The 21,197-nt window shown below is 40.0% G+C and overlaps 1 protein-coding gene across 44 annotated transcripts in view; it reads right to left on the minus strand.

The window, feature by feature from the left end:
* Nucleotides 1-21,197, minus strand: part of ZBTB20 (zinc finger and BTB domain containing 20) — a 513,065-nt gene that overhangs the window by 361,250 nt on the left and 130,618 nt on the right. For 2 of the 44 annotated variants that reach the window (XM_083609102.1, XM_083609101.1), the window contains exon 4: nucleotides 13,117-13,222. The exons of 41 other annotated variants lie outside the window; for them this stretch is intronic. The gene's annotated coding sequence lies outside the window, so the exon portion shown is untranslated. Of the gene's footprint in view, nucleotides 1-13,116; nucleotides 13,223-19,340; nucleotides 19,442-21,197 lie in introns of those variants that run through there. One more of the 44 variants, XM_083609076.1, reaches the window with a different exon arrangement.

Here is a 21,197-nt window from a genome sequence, read left to right on the forward strand (position 1 = left end):
CATCTAGTGTTGTCTTGGCCACATTTAAAAACTACTAAAACCTAATATTAAAAAGATACAATAATTGCTACTGCACATTTTAATGAATTATTGTGTTCAAGGTTCCTACGAAAAGTAATATTATACTCGGCTTATGTTTTAATTGATTTATTAATATTTTATCACAGGAATGTAATTTAAGCTCCTCATGATTTAGATCTCATAAACCTTTAGCATTTTGCAAATTCCAATTCCAATTTAAAGCCAGGGCGAGCAATTAACTTTTCTATCATCTTGTCAGGGGAGAAGGTTCATGTTTAATTTGAGACAAAGTGACAGAAATATATATACACTGTATGTATTACTCCAATTTAATTTATGAGTCAGCACCATCCACCTTCGAAATGTAGATTTAATAGAAGGGGGAGAGGCTTGTTGTCGTGGCATCGCTGAGATATCTGCCCTGAATTCGTTAGGGGAAAAATGTCCCTGGTTTATTGAGATAGGAGGCGAGATTGATTACTGGTCTATTTCCAATTCCTTTGTTTTAATTTCAATTCGCTTGTCACTTTCTTGTACACAGCATATTCTCCCAAATGTAATCTCACAGCCTCTTGCCAATGCTATTGTAGGCATCCCTCCGTTGCCATTTCTCCTTCACATACGCAGTAAGTTTGTCATAAATCCTAAACAAAAAGATAACTGAGAGACTAATCCTCCACAGAGTTTCATAAAACAGTACCAAATGGGCAAAATCTGCAGTTTTTACTAGTGCAAGAATGGGAGTGTAACTTGATTAAAGAGATGGGGAGGAGCATGAGGGCAGAAATGTAACAAATAGAGCACAAAAGGTGCAAACGTAATTCATTATAAAGCTGTCAAAGTCTCATAAAAATATCACACATAGAAGCTAGAGATACTTTCAGATATGTTTCAAAGCTATATATGCTCTTCTTCAGGGTGAGAGTTCCATGCTTGAAGTCTGTGCTATCACTATCAAAGACAACCCCATGTTGAGCACATTGTAGTAGCCTCAAGATACACAAAGTCATAAATGATAGTTGTAAGGTCTCTGAATCACACAACAGAGTTGGTAAAAAAGAACCCCATGCACGTATAAGGACCACATTTTGTTGTTATCATTACCTGTTTGACCTCTAGATTCTACTTGCCGATTCACGGTGCTCGTGAAAGACACTTCACTGTGTCTGATCAGTCTCAGGGCACTTCCAGACTGTCACTGTTTTCTGTCACTTATCAGCAAATTCAGGTTGCACAGATAAAAGTTAAATTGGTATTCCCCGCAACCACTGCTCACTTGTGAGATCGCCTTAGCCCGTATATGCCCACTTGATTGCTTAGATCTGTGAAGCTGGCACTGTTACTGGCAGTACCCACCTGGGAACTTCCTAAATATTGACATCCAGTAGAATCCTTCACTGTACTCTTTTTGGTGCCTGCTAAAAACATTTTTTACTGATAATAATATTTTTCATTTTTTGTAAAATATTTTGAGATTTTATTACAGTTCAGTGGTATATAAATATTGGGGGGGGGGAGAGAGAGAAAAACACTTGCTTCTCATAAAGTCTAACTTTTTCTGCTATGAGCCCTGGTCCCTCTCTGAGGTTGTCTCTGACATGGCGCTCACTTAGCTGCCCACCCTGGTGCCATCAGTTAATGGGAGTGGCTCTGCCTACCCAGAGGGGGATGTTTCATTGGTCACAACCACCGGTCAGGAGGCAGAGGCACCCCTCCCATCACCTAGGTCTGGGAGAAGCCAAGAGAAAGCGAACTAGGAGTAGTGACAAATTGCAGAACTGTTTACTGTCCTAAAATGAGTCTGGCCCATTCCCATATACAGGACAGCAAAGGGGTGTGACTGTTGTCAGATCAACGTCTAAGGGTTTGCCAGTTAGAGCACCTGCCTTTATTGCAGCTGTATTTAGGATTAACCATGTGTAGTGCCTTAAGCCATCAATTTGCATCTGTGCAGAAGTAATCTAAGCATTAAAGCTTTGGGAAAGAACTCTTCCTCAAGGATTTGCTCTGCTCCTCCTACCCTGGAGAAGGCAGATCTGGCCAATGGCATGTGCCTCAAATGACATCCATATTAGATTATTGTAATACATATAGTTAGGGCTGGTCTTGAAGACCATATGATCCTCCTATCTTTAGCAGTCACTACCAGAAGTCCTGCACTGCATTTCACTGCTTGGCAGCAACACAAGGCAAGACTTTTTGAGTGGCAGCACCCTGACTTGGAAACTACCTCCCAAAGAAAATTTGCCTGGACTCATGCTTTATTGTTTTTAGGCTGGGTAGCCAATACATCTCTATTCCTTTTAATGGTTTCTAAACTGTCATTAATCCTTATTATTTTATGGCATTTTTATTGATTGTTGGGGGGAAATATTCCTTCTAGTTTTTACTGCATCAGGGCATAAATTTATAGTTGTAGACCACCATAGGGGCACGTTCAGGGGCAGAAAGGCTGGATATAATTTTTTAAAATAAATAATAAATGAATTTATAAACTGCATTTCTTTAAGTCTGAAAGACATATGGGGGAACTCAGCTGAATATGACTAAGTAGTGATTGAACATCCGTCATCTAATTGATGAAACAGCAATAAAGCACCTAAGTAACAAGGTGAGCTCCCGTTGCAGAACCTAGCAGTTCGAAAGCATGTTAAGTGCAAATAGATAAATAGGTACCGCTCCAGCAAGAAGGTAAATGGTGTTTCCGTGCACAGCTCTGGTTCACCAGAAGTGGCTTAGTCATGCTGGCCACATGACCCAGAAGCTGTATGCCGGCTCCCTTGGCCAATAAAGCGAGATGAGCGCCGCAACCCTAGAGTCGGCCACGACTGGACCTAATGGTCAGGGGTCCCTTTACCTTTACCTTAACAAGGTGCTATCCAATACCTAAAATATACAAGGCCTTGTAAGCAGGCGTATACCAGTCACGATCCACAATTTGTAGATGCTGTCAGCTGAAGTTAGCACAAAATATCTGTACTATAGCTGAAATTTAGCAATTTAAAACACATTCCAAACTTCCCTTTAACCAGATTTTGAGGTCCAATAAGTGGCTTCAGTGATTAAATTGATCAGAAATTCTGTAATACAAATGATTATGCTTCTCAATTCCATCATACTGTTTTTCATGCTTATTCACTTAGGAAACTCAAATAGCTTTCTTCCACTGAAAATGCAGGTAAGACAACCATTGCTGTCATGCATATTTTTAAGACAAATTATAGCAGAGTGCATTGCAATTTCCAACACTTTGTGGTGTCTGCGGAGTGACAGACACCAGCCCACATTGGAATCATTTTGGGGTATCCAAATACCTGTCTGAAAAATACTATTAACTGCAGATTGTAGGCTTTTGAAGTGCGTAAAAATCCCAGAAATTTAATTACACTGGAGGACTTGGGTGATTTTTGCATGAAACGTATACCACTTTTATTTAAAAAATACAAACTGGAATAAGTTAAAGCTTCTTACCATAAAGAAGTTTAAACTTTCAAGATAGCATTTGAGACAAGAAAGCTTTGGTCATGGTGGGAATTTCTGAAGAATATGAAGTTAATACAATTTTATATATTCATCACTGAAAGTGTGAAATATTTATTATTAGAGAAAAATCTATTGCAATTAATATGGAACAGAGCATCAACACTCTTAGACAAAACACTCAAAACTGATAGGTCTTAAAATAATAACTTATTTCAAAAGTACTGACCCATAGCCTATTATACCCTCTCAAACGTATGGTAAACTTATATTAAAAATCCATTATTTAATTTTAAAACAGTTTATAAACTATTAAAAGGAATAAAGATGTATTGGCTTGCCCAGCCTAAAAACAATAAAACATTTTCTTTCTTGAACACAGAAGCAAATTTAATTTTTCTGACTCACTTGTCTGATCAGAGACTTTATTTTCATATTTAAAATGATCGGTGGTCCTATAATTCAAGAGTTGAACAGACTATTTGCTCTTGACTATAATAGTGACACTTTGGGGGAGGGGACTGAGTGCAGGGAAATGAATGATCCAATGTACTGACTTAAATTACAGCTTCTTCACAACTAGGAAAATTAGCAGGTGTTTAGATAATCAGATAACATTTTTCTACATTCAGTTTGTAAGCTGTTCAATAATGAAATTTATTTTCCCAAGAATAGAATGAAATGCCAAACTATACCAAGAGCTTGCAGTGCTATCCTGGAGGAAAGTCATTTTGTGAGTAAGGGGATGTCTTATCTGCTTGTGAGGTTCACAGTAGCCCTTGGGTGAGTATGCTGTTATGTCAATTCACTCTTTCTGAAATTCATCTTTCTAATGATCAAGCTGAGACCTAGTTTGTTGTTGTTTTCCATTTTTTACTAATGAATTAACACATTTATGATGCAATTATTCTAGTTGTTTGCTTTTTTTTAAACATCTAAAACCAGTTTCATGGATCATTCATCAAAAGGTTAACTGCAAATAGGAGGCAGTCCAGGTGACTAGCCTATCACATGTTTGTCTACATCTGATTATATATATTCACTCAATCTACACTATGCAGACCTTTATAAGAAAGGGAAACATTAAGTTGTAAGCATTCAAAAATGTAAGTTGTAAGCATTCAAATTTGTGATTACTAGATATTATTAGCCACACAAACAATCAATTGCTGGTTTTAGAAATTTATATGCTGGAAACATAGGTTGGTATTCAACTAAGTTTTACTCAGAGCAGACCAAATGAAATTGATAAATATAACCAACTTAGGGCAATTCATTACAATGTGTCTGCTCTAAATAAAACTTAGTTGAACACCACTCAAAATGTGTTCTGGCTTTGAACTCTTTTTTCCTCCATGAAGATGGAGGTAAGAAGCAGGAAAAAGAGTTTTCACACTGGAATCTGCTGCCCAAAGCAACGCCTTCAGTGATCCTGCATGATTCAGAAAGATGTTGCCAGCTCAGACTAGAAGCTACATCTCACTGAGAACACAGCTCACATTAGGAGTCTAACATGGAGCTTCTTGCTCCATTTTGAGTCATATGACTTCACAACTAGGAGAGTGACTGGGTAGACCTACCAGAAGCACATTACATCTTTGCAATGACTGGTTTGCTATGGAGCTGGGTTAAAAGATGTTAATACTGACATATAAGGCCCTAAATTTAATAAATAACTTGGGATCTACTCATGGAGGGAGGATTATTCCTTCCTTCCTCCATACCTCACCAATCATTAATAGAACATTAATAGAGCATGTTTATAATGCAGATAATAACAGTAAAAATAGCACGGCCCCAGCCCTTTTATTAAAAGCAGTTGGTTCCCTAAATCCTGTTGGAATAAGAAGGTCCTTCACCTGCTGAGAGAAGGACAACAAGGAGGGAGTCAGTCTAACTTCTCTAGGGAGGGAGCTACAAAGTCTGGGAGAAACTCACCACAAGTCAGTCAGTCAGTTTATTGTGGGCCCAGTCACAGTGCCATACTCCCTGTCCCCGCCTCCCAGGGAATGGCTAAAGATACGATGTGAATAAATTCAAGCCGACAATGATCTGGATTAGAAATGGCGACAACTTTACTGATTACAGATATAGGTGGGTTTTTGGCTCAAGCATTGGGTGTATATCCATTCCAGCCCCCGCAAACAGAAAATAATAATAATTATTATTATTTAATTTAAAAATGGTAAGGAAATTCAGTTCCCCCGAGCTCCTGCTCAAAAAACCCCTGGACATACATAGTCTTACTTGTGCCTCTGATTACAAGGAGTTATTTTTAGAGCAACAACCAAGACAAAGCTTTAAATAAGCGAACAAAACAAAAAAACAAAAAAAAAGGCCTTGCCTCAGGCTTGTTTAAGTAAGAGCCATGAAACACTTGGGAGAAAAGAAGAGGACCAAAAAGAATGATGTGCAGAATCAATTAAAAATGCTAGTTTGAAGAGTGAGTTTTCATAAAGTGTTTAAATGCACCAGCAGAAGTCAGATAACTGGCAGAAGACAAAGAGTGTCAATGACTGGGAAAGTTCTAGAAGACACCAGGAGCAGGAAGTCAACATTGCTTTCATTCAGATGTAACACAAAACCAAGCTTAGTGTTACATGCATAGAGCTGCTCACCCCTCCTTGTTCCTCCCTGGACACAGCCATAAGGAATAATCCATAAGAATCTCTAGACCAAATAGAAAAAAGGGAAAAAAGCAAGAATTTCTGGGACTGGATGGCACCCACCCAATAATTCTCAAAGAACCCTAATGGGGTTCCTGGAAATTACAGGCCAGTTAGCTTAATATGTGTCATGAGACAACTGTCAAATCTGCAGCTATGTGGTTTACCCAAACAAGATGGTAAACTATGGTTTGAAATTGGCTTCTTTGGCCAAGGCATAGTCAAAACTAACCAGAATTTGTATTGGTTCTCAAACAATGAGACCCTCCTTTCAGCAGCACTGGTGAAAGCGAATGGGGAGCACATGAACTCAAGTTTTATCCTTTGCCCAAATACAACCATCATCACTAAAAGGGATTTTAAAATGCTATAAAAAGAAGAGGAACAACACTGACATCGTGGCAGAAGGGACATCTTTAAATGTGAGCCTAACAACTTTAGTCATTTCACCTTGAGGAGACTTGTGCATCATCCCAGTCATCAGTGAATAAACCGAGAACCCAATAGACCTGTTTTTAATTAAACAAAAAGCTAAACTAGCTTGATTCCTACCAGACAAATCCTATGTGGCTTTTCTTGCATATCCACCTGCATTAATTTAAGCAGGGCACAGCATGTCCTGCTTGAATAAGCAGTCCCTCTGTTTCACAAGAAGTACAAAAGACTAATTCACCGCATTAGAAGGAGCGGGGAGGAGAGAACAAACCCCATCTGGTCATATCCAAGAAAAAGCCTCCTCACAACTATACAGCCAAGATTGTACTACCAATGCTAATGTATACATTACAAACATATACAGGTATGATGTTTACAGTAAACAAACAGCAATGCAGCCAACCGAAGACATAAACATTTGCTGGAGCATGAATGCTCAGCCTGGTTGCACCACACACTGGGTGTTTATTTATCCCCGTTGCATATGATCAACAGGAGAAGACATTCAAAACAACTTTTTAAACAACGTGTCACTTTATGTTAGTTTTTGCCAATGGGGCTTCTTCCAAATGTGTGTGTCATAATAAGATATGTATGTGTTTAGAGAGTTCTCTTCTTTTACGTCTGTCATGGCAGGAAGACAAAGATCAATCCTAGCAACCTAGCATTCATTTATGCCTTCCATCTCTACAGCCATGCAAGCCATACAATTTTAATCAAAATGCTTGTTTGAAACTCACAAATACTGAGTTGCAGAAACCAAATTGTTTTGTTTATTAACCCATAGTCTGGATTTAGTTGGAATGCTTATTTTTCTCACTTTATGCTGATGTGAACTAGGAGGAGGGCACCTGACTGGGACCCTTAACAGCTATAAGCACAGTTCCCCAGTTTTGGAATTACTATTTCCACCTTAAATGCTTTTTTTTTGTCAGTCTAGAAGCAACTATTTACTAAAACCTAGGTCAAACACAGGGTTGCTGTCAAAAATGGAAGCTCTGTGTTCAGTTACTCCCTTTTCTCTGCTATGCATTCTCCATGTCTGTGTGCATTTCCTGTTCCATATTATTGCTACTGGCAGAGATAGAAGCAAATTTAACACTTATAAGAAGAAAAGGCAAGCAGTTTTAAAATTTGCAAGAAGATAAAAGGGAAGATGAATGAGGGACTACCATTCTGAACTGGAGCACCAAGTTTATCATAACATTTAGTATTGTCCTAAGCCAGAGCTTTCCAAACTTTTCATGTTGGTGACACACTTTTAGACATGCCTCATTTCACAACACAGTAATTCAGTTTTGCATCATTTTGTGAAACAGCAATTCAGTTTTACTAGCAAACCGGAAGTTAAACTAACCCCTTTCTAGTCCCAGGAGAAGTGTGGGAGGCATTCACATGACACACCTACACACTGCAGCCAACACACTAATGTGCCATGATACACAGTTTGGAAAGCTCTGTCCCAAGCCATCAGATGTTGCATCTCCTTCAACCATTTTTATGAAGAATTTATAAAGTATTCCTTTCTTTCCCCCCCAAAACCCTTAAAATAATCTGTCAACAGTAGAATATTGGATTTGTGCACTTGAAAAATACAGTAACTCAAGAAAGAGAATACAAGCTCCTATTTAAAACAAAGAATAATATACCTTAATTTAATCCATGCATAAAATGCATGTTTAATGATAAAAAGTGCTAAATAAAATGTTTAGTGAACGATCATACTGTTACTAACCAGTTTTTAGAAGGTCTTTGGACAAAGAACTGTTAGTTATTTTCATAATGTAAGTAAACTCTCTTCAACACTACATCTGGACCTAAAGAGCAGCCTTATGAAATACAACACCAATGGGATTGTATTTCAGGAATATTTAATTGTTCATATGCCAATTATATGTTTTGTTTTGCACTCCCCACTTCCCCAAACAATGGGAAGTGTCCAGAGAGTTTCACAAAGTGTTTTCTTTGGAAGGAGTGAATTGGACACTTGCAATATTTTGTAATAATCCTTTGTTAGCAAATATATCATTATACTGAGCAGTTTTGTTTGCAAATATACAAATTGGACTAAGCAGTTTTGTTTGCAAATATGCAGTTAAATTGGGCAGGCACAGAAGCAGGTAACGCTAGTTCCAAAGACACATCAGTAAAAAATCAACAGCAGCACATCTGAACCCAAGATGGTTTCTGCCATCAGTTAGCTCCAAAATCCTAGAACTGCTTTCTCTAGCCAAAATCAGATTTCCTGGTTTTGCTTTGTTTCTAAAAGCTAGCTGACACAGTGTGAGCAAAACATTTTTATAGCTGACTCTCATGTTTAAGCGAGCGAGAATGTTGGGTTCCTTCCATGCTGGTTTTCAAGATTACCCTGATAGCCCACTAGTAGCCATTAATGAAAACTCTAACAATCAGCATGTCCAAGAAAGAGATACCTCTATCTTCACATGTTGCCACAACATAACAGAATCAAGGAAACATTATGACTAGGACCCAAAGAACTGTACAACCAGTTCAGTGAGACTAAGTGGGCTTTACACTTGTTTTTCTCTAAAAGCGAGCCACCTGGTCAAAATGGCAAGCTCATTGAATTACTGAAAATATAACAAACAAAACTTCTTGTCTTGACTTGTCTTGTCTTGTCTTGTCTTGTGCCAGAGAAAAACTAAAGGTATTACCATTTTATAGAGTGATTTAAAATGGCTATGTAAATTCACTGGGAAACTTCACAACAATTTTCAAAAACTTCCCTTATCTAAAAGCCCATAAGCCTAATTCAAGACTCAGAAGTGACACAGCACGCCCCATTATCATAGTTAGGGGCAATCTCTTAAACATGTCCTGTTACACCTGTTGATTCTGAATCTATGAATGGATTCCAGTAGCTTCAAAGAAAATAAGCATTTCCATTTTTCTTCTTCTCTACTTATTTTGTAAATGTGTAGATATATCATATCAAAGACCCAAAGAGGGAAGTGGCAGCTAGACCTCCAGTGCTTCGTGGGAACCCATATACCTGTAAATCTAATGGAAGGTTAAACATTTCAGATATGTAAAATATGGAGTTCAAAGACAGCACTGAACCAAAACCTACTGCTTCCTGACCAATCTGACTTTGCCTTGAAGAGCCGCTAGCTCTTCCTATCTCTAGCCCACTGAACCAGTAAATTCTTAGTTAATTGTCCATCAGAATGTTCCTATACTAAAGCAACTGCAATGTGTAATCAATAGATCGCACAATGCTAAAAATCATGAGAGAATTCATTCAGAACAGGTATGAAATTTTTGGCCAAACTTTTTACGGCAATAAACAACACATGTAAAATCCCAGCAAACTGGAAACTAAGTGTGGTAGCCCCTATCTACAAGAAGGGAGATATTCAAAATCCAGCAAACTACCGCCCTGTAAGCCTTCTGGACATCGCATACAAACTTTATACCCGGTACTTATTAAACAAGTTGGTAGACTGGGCGGACCACTCTAACCTGTTCAACCAGGAACAGGCAGGATTTAGAAAGGGCCACAATACGATAGGTCACTGTATGGTACTACAGACCCTGGTAGCTAAATATGCAAAAGCGTATAAGAGCAGACTCTTTGTGGCCTTTGTTGACTTGACATCTGCCTTTGACTCAATCTGTAGAGATAGACTATGGAAAAAATTATATGAAACGGATATTGATAGACGACTTTTAAAAATTCTCAGAGAGTTACACACAGATACTACAGTCAAAATCAGAACTGGGCCATTGGGAACTCTTACGGACCCACTGCCATTGGGGAAAGGGGTCAAACAGGGATGCCTGCTAGCCCCATTTCTTTTTAACTTTTATATAAACGACATTGTTCAGTACATGGCAAAGTACAAGTCATCGGCTCCAGCCATTGAAGGTAAACGTTTGAATATATTGCTATACGCCGATGACATGGCTTTAATGGCACTCACCCGAAGAGGCTTACGCAGCATGCTGGAGGGGATGGCAGCCTACTGCTCTCATAACTCACTAAAGATAAACTATGACAAAACAAAAATTGTGGTGTTTACTAGAGCTCGCCACACCTTTAGATGGTCTCTAGACGATCATGTGATTGAACAGTGCCCCTTTTTTAAATATCTGGGTGTTACATTTCAGGCTACATCTAGTTGGCTAGCCCCCTTATGGCTGTAACCATCCTAACACGAAGAACAATTGGTGTCCTGCTTAGTTTCTTCCATACCCGGGGAGGACAATTGGTGATCCCGGCATTAAGAGCTTTTGTTGGGAAAGCTATTCCCCAGATGTTATATGGGATAGAACTCTGGGGGTGGAACCAGAGGCTGTTGGAACGGCTTGAAATTTTGCGAAATTATTACCTCAAGAGGATTCTAGGCCTTCCTCAAGGAACACCAGCAGCTTTCTTGAGGGTGGAAGTTGGATTACCCTCTGTGTCTGCCAGGGCCCACTTAAGATTCCTACGATTTTACATCAACCTTGCAAACACTTCAAACACCTTATTGGCCAAACAAGCCTTTGTATCTCTTCAAAAGAACACCACTTGGCGTCAAAACCTATCTGAGATCCTGGTTAGATACACCCTACCGGAGTTTAATATTCTTAAACTGTGGAGCCCGGACAAAGTTCGGGAATGGATCCTGGAGAGAGACGCTCTGTTAGATATCACAAAAATACAGAACCCAGGGTCCTCCCACTGGTTTCCCCGACTGAAAACAGTCAAAACCTGCGCCAATTATTTGGCGAATATCACCAATCCCACCCTTTGGAGAGCTTTCACCATGGCCCGTTTTCAAACCATTCCTACAGCCTATTTGTCAGGCAGATATGCAAAAATCCCAGTAGAGCAGCGTATATGTCCTTATCATATGAGAACCAAAGAGGATCTCACACATTACATGTTGTATTGTCCCATCTATTCGGCCTTCAGGGATGCGATGTTACAAACTATTCCCAAATCAATAGCTAACTCTGAGGACCAAGTAAAGTTTTTACTGGTGGACGCTGATCCACGGATTTCTCACGTGGTAGCGGTCTTTGTGGTGAAGGCTATGAAAACTAGGGTATGGTTTCTGGAGGAAATGGTGAGGTTCCTCCCATTGCTCTCCTAACCTGTTGCTGTATCTTCTTTCCTGAATGGCGAGGTTTTTTTGGGTAGTTTCCTTGCTGGGACAGCATGGCATGAATTTTAGCTTATTTTTATAATTTTATTGTTCATCTTTTAATAATGTTTTATGGTATTTTGTGTAAAGGCATGGACCTCACAAATCTAATAATAAACTTGTAACTAGTTTCATTTCCTGTTCTTTTAAAGCAGTTTTAAGGACCAAAATTTAGGGTTCACTATTTTTATCAACCAAGCAATGCCATTTAAATTTTTTATAAGGATGAATTAAATTCCTTACTTCAACTTAATGCTCCCCCCCCGAACAGTGCGTACATAGTGTCATCAATTACTAATATATGTATATCATACAGAGTGACTAAGGCCATGTTTGAGCCATCTCCCAGCCTGTTTCCTAGCACTAAGCTCTGGAGTATGCCAGGGAGAGAAACTCCCACAAAGCAGGAGATGGTGCTCAGGGGTGATCATGTCAATGGCCCGAGCCATTCAGATGTTTCAGAGCTTCCAGAGCCAGAGTTTTGACAGGAGCCGCAGTCGTATCAGCCAGAAAACTCCCCACTGTATCCAAGGGTGGACCATCCTAATGGCTCCTTCACCTCTGCAGAAGGGAAAGGGTGTTGAAAGCCTAATCTCAACAGAAAATTATCTAATGATGACAAAGGGCTGGTGTCAATATCCCCCACTTTCAAGTCAACCTTCCTGCCCAGTTGAGAAAACAAGTTCCAGAGTGTGGCCTGCCATATGCATTGGACCACTGATATGTTGCTACAGCCCCATGGTCATCATGGCAGCCATGAAGTCCTAAGCCACTCCAGAGCCAGTCGCCTCAGTATAAATGCTGGAGTCCCCCAAAACCAGCAGTCTGGGAGTCATCACCATCACTTCCATGACCAGCTATGTCAGATGGTAAACCAGCAGAATTCCTAATCCAGGTATCCCCAACTTTCAGCCCTCCAGATGTTTTGGACTACAATTCCCATCACCACTGGTCCTATTAGCTAGGGATCATAGGATTTGTAGGCCAAAACATCTGGAGGGCCGCAGGTTGGGGATGCCTGCCCTAATCTGTCTGGAGTGCCCAATACCAGGAATGAACGCTCTAGATCCCCCCCTCCCACTTCTGTACAGAGAGCCTGGAGACTGAGACGGAATCTCTACAGACTACAGCAACTCCCCCTCCCCAGCCCACAAGTCTGTCCTGATGCTGCACTGATTACCCTGATGACTGGCGCCCACCAACTACGCATATAGATTTATGGGAAAATTTGACGCATTAGTCTTCTGGAGGAGGAGGTGGGAAGGGAAAAACCAATTGTTTTGGTAATGTTTATGTAATAAAATATTTTTAAATGAACAAAAATTCCTTAGCATGGATGAGTTATACAGAACGAAGTATACCTTGCAAATGCAGACTTCTTGGCTTAGTAGAAAATAGGCGTATTTCGTTGCTTATTATGTACACGAGGATCCAAAATGTGTTCTTTCTTCACTTTAAGTAACAGCACTGAAAAATACATTTGTGTTAAGTATGGAACCAATTTAGTTGAATAATTGGTGTTGAGACAGTAGCTAGAATTGAGATACTCCTTCCATAGGAATGCACTCTAAGTTGCATTGTAAGAGGAGGTATAATAAAAAAACTGGATGTAGTTGATCATACTGTAATAAAAGTCTACATTTACCTTTGTATGCAGTACACTAGGTAGTAAAAGAATTTTACAATTTCTTCAAAAAGTAATGAAGTAATAGCTCAAGTTCAGAATATATCTCTGTAGCTGGGAAGCTCATTTCGTATTTCTGGGTTTCCCAGAAGCATCTAGCTGGACACTATGGGAAGCAGAGCTTTATGTCAGATAGGTCTTTTCTTTGCTTAAGCAGAATGCTTCTTACATTCTTAAAAAAAATTACCCAAATTTATATCACTGGTGTTAAAAGAAAAGCTGGCAGGCCCATAGGAAAAGACTTTATTATTTGTTTATAGTATTTATTACGTGCCCTTCATTCTAAGGTCCTAGTGTGGGTTACAAGATTAAAACACCATATTAAGAACAATTTTAAACAACTTATAACCTCTATCTGTGCAACCCCTAAATATGTTCCAGTGGGTTTCCCCAACCCTCCAGAGCTGATTTATGGGGGGTTTAGAGAGGAGAGGGCAGGGAAGCTTTATTGCATAGCTAAAAGCCCACGCGCTAGCCTATCATATGTAACCTGCATATGAGGTTGTACACTGCATGTAAGAAAGTGGTTTCGGCATGTACACCGAGATGCCCAAACTGCATGCAGTGTATACAGTGACACCAGGTTGTATTCAGGTAGGTAGCTGTATTGGTCTGACACAGTCAAAATAAATAAATAAAAATTAAAAAATTGTCCAGTAGCACCTTAGAAACCAACTAAGTTTGTTCTGGGTATAAGCATTCATGTGCAGGCACACTTCTTCAGACGAATATCTTCTTCAGATATCTGAAGAAGTGTGCATGCACACGAAAGCTTATACCCAGAACAAACTTAGTTAGTCTCTAAGGTGCTACTTACAGGAGAATTTTTTTTAAAATTATTTTTTATTTATTTCAACCAGATTCTATGTGTTTTCTTGTTTAACTTCTTTTCAAAAAGTATAATCGTTTATTGAGAACAAACATGATAACATGACAAAATAGTAATTAACTCTGTCAAAGAGCTAAGCTTCCAGTCTCAACACAAAACACAACATAGTGCAGCACATATCATTTGCAAGCTAGAGAGCACGCTTCAACCACTGAAATCGATGGAAAAAACCGTGAAAAACTGCAGATTCCAATGAGACTTAGGTGCCCTTTCCCATCTTCTGCATCCAGGCCTGTGTCAACTAATCCAGTACCCAATTCTTTAGATCCTAAAATCAGAATGTTTAAATTGTACCTAAGTTTATACCACTGGTCTAAAGGTCCATAAATTAGTATGGAAACCATTTAATATCAGCCGTATCAGCTTTTTCTTATTGGCAGTGAAAAATCTAAAAAGTATGGAATGCCAGTGTCTCTTTCATATTAACTGTAGTGAGGGACTAACTAGAATTATTGATATACCTATTATATTCCAGACTCTCTTTTCATATGTTTGCAACGGTACGTGTTAATCAGCATTTTAATTTTAAAATAAATAGTGCATCTTGTAAAAAATAATAATAACCCATAATATCAATTTAATATATATCCTAAAATTGAGGCACTTTTACAAGGTCCAATTTTTGAAGGGGATATTCTTAGCATTTTATTAAATCTAGGTAGGTCTGTTTGGGTGCTTCTCATCAAGATGGTACCTCAAACACGCGTGACCACCACTTATTCTATTTGAGAGTTTTTCAAATACCCAATATTTAATGTGGCATTGTTGTTGTTGTTGAAATGTGCTGCTGCTGTTGTTAAAATGTTTATACAACCCTTCATCCGAAGATCAAAGGGTGTTTTTTTAAAACATAAAATCATTACATAATTGAAAGAGCAAAGTGCAGAATTCAGTTAAAAATGGGGACCAATGGCAATCTTTATTAAGATTTACAGAACAATCCTTTTTTTTGTGGGGTGGGAAGATTCTGCAGCAGAAGTACAACCACTTCATAAATAGCTAGCTTGCTACAATAAGCTTTTCCTTACCGTGAGAGGTTGTTCAATCAGAGGGTTGGAAAAGGGCCTAGTCTTGGGATATGTCAGGGGATTCAGGATCTACTGGATCCTTGGCTGTCCCTGATATGCCCTGGGAATGCCCCATTTCAGCCCCCACTACCAGTGCAACAACACCAGTGAGAGATGTATGTCTACAGAAGGGTGTGTGAGAGAAGGGACCTCCAGAACCGTAAGTGTTGTTCTGTTAGCAGACCTCCTGCCCCATTTCCAGTATCCCTTCAGCTCGCTTTCCTTAGTTAAAAAACCAATTATTCTCAGTAACTATATATATCTATGTCTAATAATGAACTAGCAGGGTGAAATCATTTTACTTCCTATCGTTACTTTTTATCATTTGCACATACCTCAGTACAGTGGTACCTTGGTTTGCAAACAGTCTGGTTTGCTTACGTTTTGGATTACAAACACATCAAACCCGGAAGTGCGTGTCCCAGTTTGCAAACTTTTTTTGGATTGCAACCCATTTTTTTTGGATTACAAACAAATTATTTTTGGAGGCCCCATTGTCAAAAGCGCGCCTTGGGTTACAACCTGTTTTGGTTTACAAACGGACCTCCGGAACAGATTATGGTTGTAAACCAAGGTACCACTGTATTCCACCACGAAGCATCTATCACCAATATGATTATAAGAAAAACTGTCCTACTTGTAGCAAACACACAGCCCACAGTGGCCACACTCATACATTGATAAGTATGCTATATCAGTGGTCTTATGCATGCTTAACTCTGTGATGGATCCTAGCTATTAATTTTCTTGAAAATTAATAAAATGTTTATATATCACCAGCCCATTCAATTCTGACATGTTATTTGGAGAGAAAAACAGCATTTTAGGTCAAATCTACCACTGTTGTGGAATTCCTGTCCCTACAGCTGTCTTCATTTTTAAAAATAATTTTAAGAGGTAAAATTCTCTGTGCCATCTCACTTGCTCCTCTTTCTTAATAGAAAACGACTGCCGTGACTACCCCCATGTAGCAGCACTATTCACCATCAGCACCTCTGCACTCCCCATGTGCTTAGAGAACAACTGATTAGCACTTTGCATAATTAACCTGATTAGCACTGTGCATAATCAAACTGATTAGCACTTTGCATAATTAAAAAGAAATAACAGCAGCAACAACAATAACTAGGTAATATCAAAAGCTGCTAGTCCGACAGCCAATTTGCTAGCACCAGGATTAGTTTAGTGTAGAATCTTTTATTCTTTAAAACCTATTTTAGGAAGTACACATCTCGAAACGCTATATACACTGGAAACAGTTCCAATAAATTGGTGGTCACCCAGAAAATGGTAAATTCTAGAACTGATAATTTAATACGAACTGTTGGGAGACTAGCTCTCAGTTGTCTTATTGCTTGCCATCACTAATCTTGTGAATGTGCAAGTTACCAAATTCACATCCTGAGCACACAGAGAAAATTGGAACACTCTGTTGGAAGTGGCTTCATGCTTCCTTTTCTTCAACATGTGAAATAAATCCTTTCCATCTGCCCTGTAGGAACTTGCATATGTCTTCACTCTGAGTGATGCAGAAGACTGCAACAATGTGAAGGAATAAGAAGCACGAGATGCTTGTGCTTCCTACTCCCTCTTCACTGGTATAACATCTGAAGTTGCTTTTACTTTGAAGACAAAGCCATCTTGGGAACCTGGATGTCACTGATCATTCTGGATTCTGGAAAAAGAATTTACAAGACAAACAGACCAACTTTCTGGCGCTATTGCAAAATTCAATTTTCTTACAGTTGCCTGCCTGTAATGGTTATAGGGGTTGCTCGTGCGTAAGTTGCCGCCACTCCTGGCTAGGTTGCCTGGTTAAACCTTTTCTGTCTGGACAGCCCTTCACTTCGTGGCTGTTTCAGTCGCTAGCGGAATCCATCAGTGGGCGTTTCTTGAACCTCTTCCAGCATAGAAGTTCTTTGACGCCAAGTCTCCGCCTACTCTCCCTGTGTGGAAGTCTTCTGCGCAGGGTGGGTGTGGGCAGCGGAGGACCCGTGCTCTCCCCGCTGGTCTCCGGCGAGGAGTCCTGGAGCCCCCTCGCCGATTCCCCCATCTGCCCCCCTTTATCCCTGGTGTTACGCTGATTTCCTTCCCCAGCTGATGAGCTGCCTCTCTCCCTGCTGGGCCCTTCTCCAGCATCGCTTGGGAGCCTTGCCTCCGCCTCTGGCTCCGATGGCAGTTCCCTGACACTGCCATACTGGATTTCAGATGTCAATATTTGTGGCAATATCTTAGAAATATGCTTGGAATGGTTTAACATTATCTGGAACTATCCAGAGTTCTGTAGTTTATCTAAACCTCAAAATAATATTTAAAGAGACGCAAATCTGACTAGGTGGACAACAGCATTATTGATCCTTCAAAAACACATCTTCTGCAGCTGGGGGTTCACATTTTTGAATACCTCAAGGAGAAACCATTAGCAAAGGACATTTTAAAGCACAAAGCTAAAACATATATTGCAGTTCCAAAGAACTCAGTCACTGCAAGATAAGAAGTCAAGTACTAACTGAAGCGCCATTTCTACAAACTGTTATGCTTCAGGAGTAGGGGGAGGTGCTGCTAAGGAGATTATTCAAGTCCAAATGTTCCTGGGGAAGGTAGTTCCAGTAATTCTGGGAATGATGCCAATTCCTAAGCTATATATGTAAATATTTTTAAAACACTAATTTAATATACGTGTATTTTAAACACATATATGTCTACGTGCATACATTGCTCCAGTACTGCCATGGCAACAAGTTAACAGTTAACAGAAAACTCACACATCTGATTGAAAACAGTTTTTAATATATAACTTCAACACACACACAGAAACAAAAAGGTGCCTTGGGTGAAAGCTTAATCCAATCTATTCTCAAACAATGCAAGGGTCAATTTAGGTAGACAAGCTCATATGGAAATGAGTGGAAGAATCCCTGAGCTGGAAGAGGCTGTGATAAAACTAGGCAGAATTCAAAGTCTGATGCTTAAAACTTTCTGTGAACTAACAGAGAATAGTCAGTCTGGTTTTTGGTATTCTCTGGTTTTTGGTATTCTCTGGAGCTATTTAAGAAGGACTTTTTGTTGCCTAAGAAATCAGCGAAGAAACAAAAATAAAAGAAGTTTATATCTAGACACATTTTCCACCTAGCCCATAATAAGAAAGCTGTTGTCAGAATCGAACGTAAATATATTTAGCGTACTTCTTCTTTTTAATTAGAGATGCGAGGGATTGGACGTAAGACTTTCTGCATGCAAAGTATATCCTCGGCCGCTGAGCTACAATCGCTCCAGAGTTTGAAGCTCATCAGAAGTTCAGAATACTAGACTTGCAGGCTGATCTTTCCTAGGCTTGCCATACGTCTGGAAAATTCCAGACATGCCAGGAAATCGGACACCTAAAATGGCGTCTGGAGGGGAAATTTGAATTTTAAAAGGTGTCAGGAATTTCCAGGATGCATGGCAACCTGGGGTTTCTTTTAGTTTTCTGCTGCTTTTTCAGTTTTTTTGTTTTGTTTTTAATTCCAGGGGAGGCTGCGCCCCAATGGCAGTGGAAGTGACAAGAGGTCACTTTCCTTGGCTGGAGAGTGGCAGGGGGAGGGAAGCGACGCAGTGGTAAAAAACCTCAACAAGGAATCTTGTGGATGGGTAAGAAGGTCACTGCTCCTGACGGTGTGACTGTGAGAGGAGAGGGGAGATGCAGGGAGAGGGGAGCGGAAAAAGCTGAGAGGATGTAAACACTGGCATCACATGATCGCATTATAGTCACGTTTCCTTCTCTTTTGGACACCATGTTGCATTAGGTGGGTCTCCAAGAGGCAGAACAAGCGGAGGCAATTCAGTAGCCAATAGTTTCATTGCTGCGGCTCCGGTGCAGGTATCTCCTTGTCCTGCTACCTCTCTTTTGTTCCATCCCTAATATTCCTCTCTTTTGCACACACACACACACACACACACACACACCCCTATGGCTACATAGCAGCTAACCAGATTTCCAGGGGTGAGAAGTGTAAATGGTTGTGGTGCAGGAAATCATGGGCTTGCTGCTGTAAAAGCAAGGAGCATAAAGGAGCATTAAGTTTTTAAAAATTAAAAAACCAAGGCAGGTAAAAGCAACGCCTCTTCCCATCTGTGTGAAGGAAATGTGAACTTGCCATTCCTATTGTGATATTCCTATTGTGATATTCCTATTCCACGGTGAGGTGGGGCAAGGCTTATGTTGTAACAAGTAGCATTTATTGAGACTATTTACATTCCACCTTTGATCCAAATTTCTCAGGGCGAGGAGCAACAATTTCATTAAAATAACATTCATAGCCATGAGCAAATATTACTGTTAACTTCCTAAACATGCATAAAAAGTGGTGTTTTGAGCTGGCAATGAAATAACAAAAGCGATAATGCTAGCTGAATTTCAAGAAGCAGGGCGTTTGAAAGCCAGAGTGCCACCATGGAGAAGACTTGCTCATACATCACCACCAAATATAGTGCACCCACTGCCAGGACACTAAGTTGGACCTCTCAGCCAATCTTAACTCTTGGAAAGACTATATTTATACTGAGAGAGGCATTCTTACAAGTATTTAGGCCTCAAGTTGTTTGGGGGCTTTATAAATCTGTAAAACCTTGAATTTGGACCAGAACCATGTGGGCAGTCAGTGCAGAACATGTATAATGTATAATATAGGTTTGACTAGTGATTCCACTTAAAAGTCAAGCTTCTGCATTTTACACAGGCTGCACTTTCCAAGTTGTCTTCCAGAGCAGCCCTTCTAGACTGCATTACAGTAATCCAAATGGGAACTTAACACAGAATGGATTATCCTGTTCAGGCTGCCCCTTGCAGACACTTGGGTCTCCGCTGAAATCAAAGAGACAAGGTGTGACGTTAACATATATGAGAGAGTGCTGGAGGGGAAATAGTTAACTAGGTTGCACAGACAGGACCCAGGGGGTGGAGTCAGTGGGTCTATAAAACTAGTTCTGAGAGGAGTTCTGAGGTGAGTTCGTTGGGAGTTGTGGGTGGGTAGTTGGTTGGTTTGAGTGGGTTGGCTGGTTGGGAAAGGCAGTTAGTAATAGAGAGACAGTTAGGGCAGTTGGTCCTTGAGTGTGGGGAGGTAGCAGAGATAGAGAGAGGAACATAAGATTAAGAAAGTAAAGAGGAACACCGTTTGGAATGCTGTAAAAGTTTTGTTTTATGTCTGAAATAAAATACACACTTCTTTATTAATTGAAAAGCTGACTGAGACTGAAGTGATTTTACCAGGGAGGACCTGGTTGGTGGCAGCGGATTAGTGGTGTACGGGTCAATAGTCCGTGAGACGACCGGGGGCTCCGTACGAACGTCACACAAGGGCACTGCAACTCCATCACGAACAGAGCTGCTCACCTAAGTCTCAGATCCAGGAACCACCCAACTGTGGCGTGCCCATCTTATAGGAATTCCGTTTCAATTTATTTGCCCTCATTACAGTGATCAGACAACAGTGCAGAACTTGCATGGCCCCATCTCACTCTGATGACAGGAAGAAATAGAACTGAGGGTTATCCACATATTGGTAGCACCCAAGTCCGAATCCCAATAACCTCACAGAGCTAGGGACCTGTGTAATTCAGATAGGGTACAACTGGATAATGCCACATATATATATTTTTGCCAAAGAGGAAGAAATGTTTTTTGCTACAGCTCCTAGCTGGTGTAAGGATGATGTTAAGAAGTGTGGGCCTGTGATGCAAGGCTTAAAAATCATGCAAGGAGCTAATGCCAGCTCCCTTTACTGAAAAACCAGCACTAATGGTTGCTGCTACTTTGATACAGGG

This window comes from Podarcis filfolensis (genome assembly GCF_964270895.1).
Source record: "Podarcis filfolensis genome assembly, chromosome: 4".
In the NCBI taxonomy this organism is placed as follows: Eukaryota; Metazoa; Chordata; class Lepidosauria; order Squamata; family Lacertidae; genus Podarcis; species Podarcis filfolensis.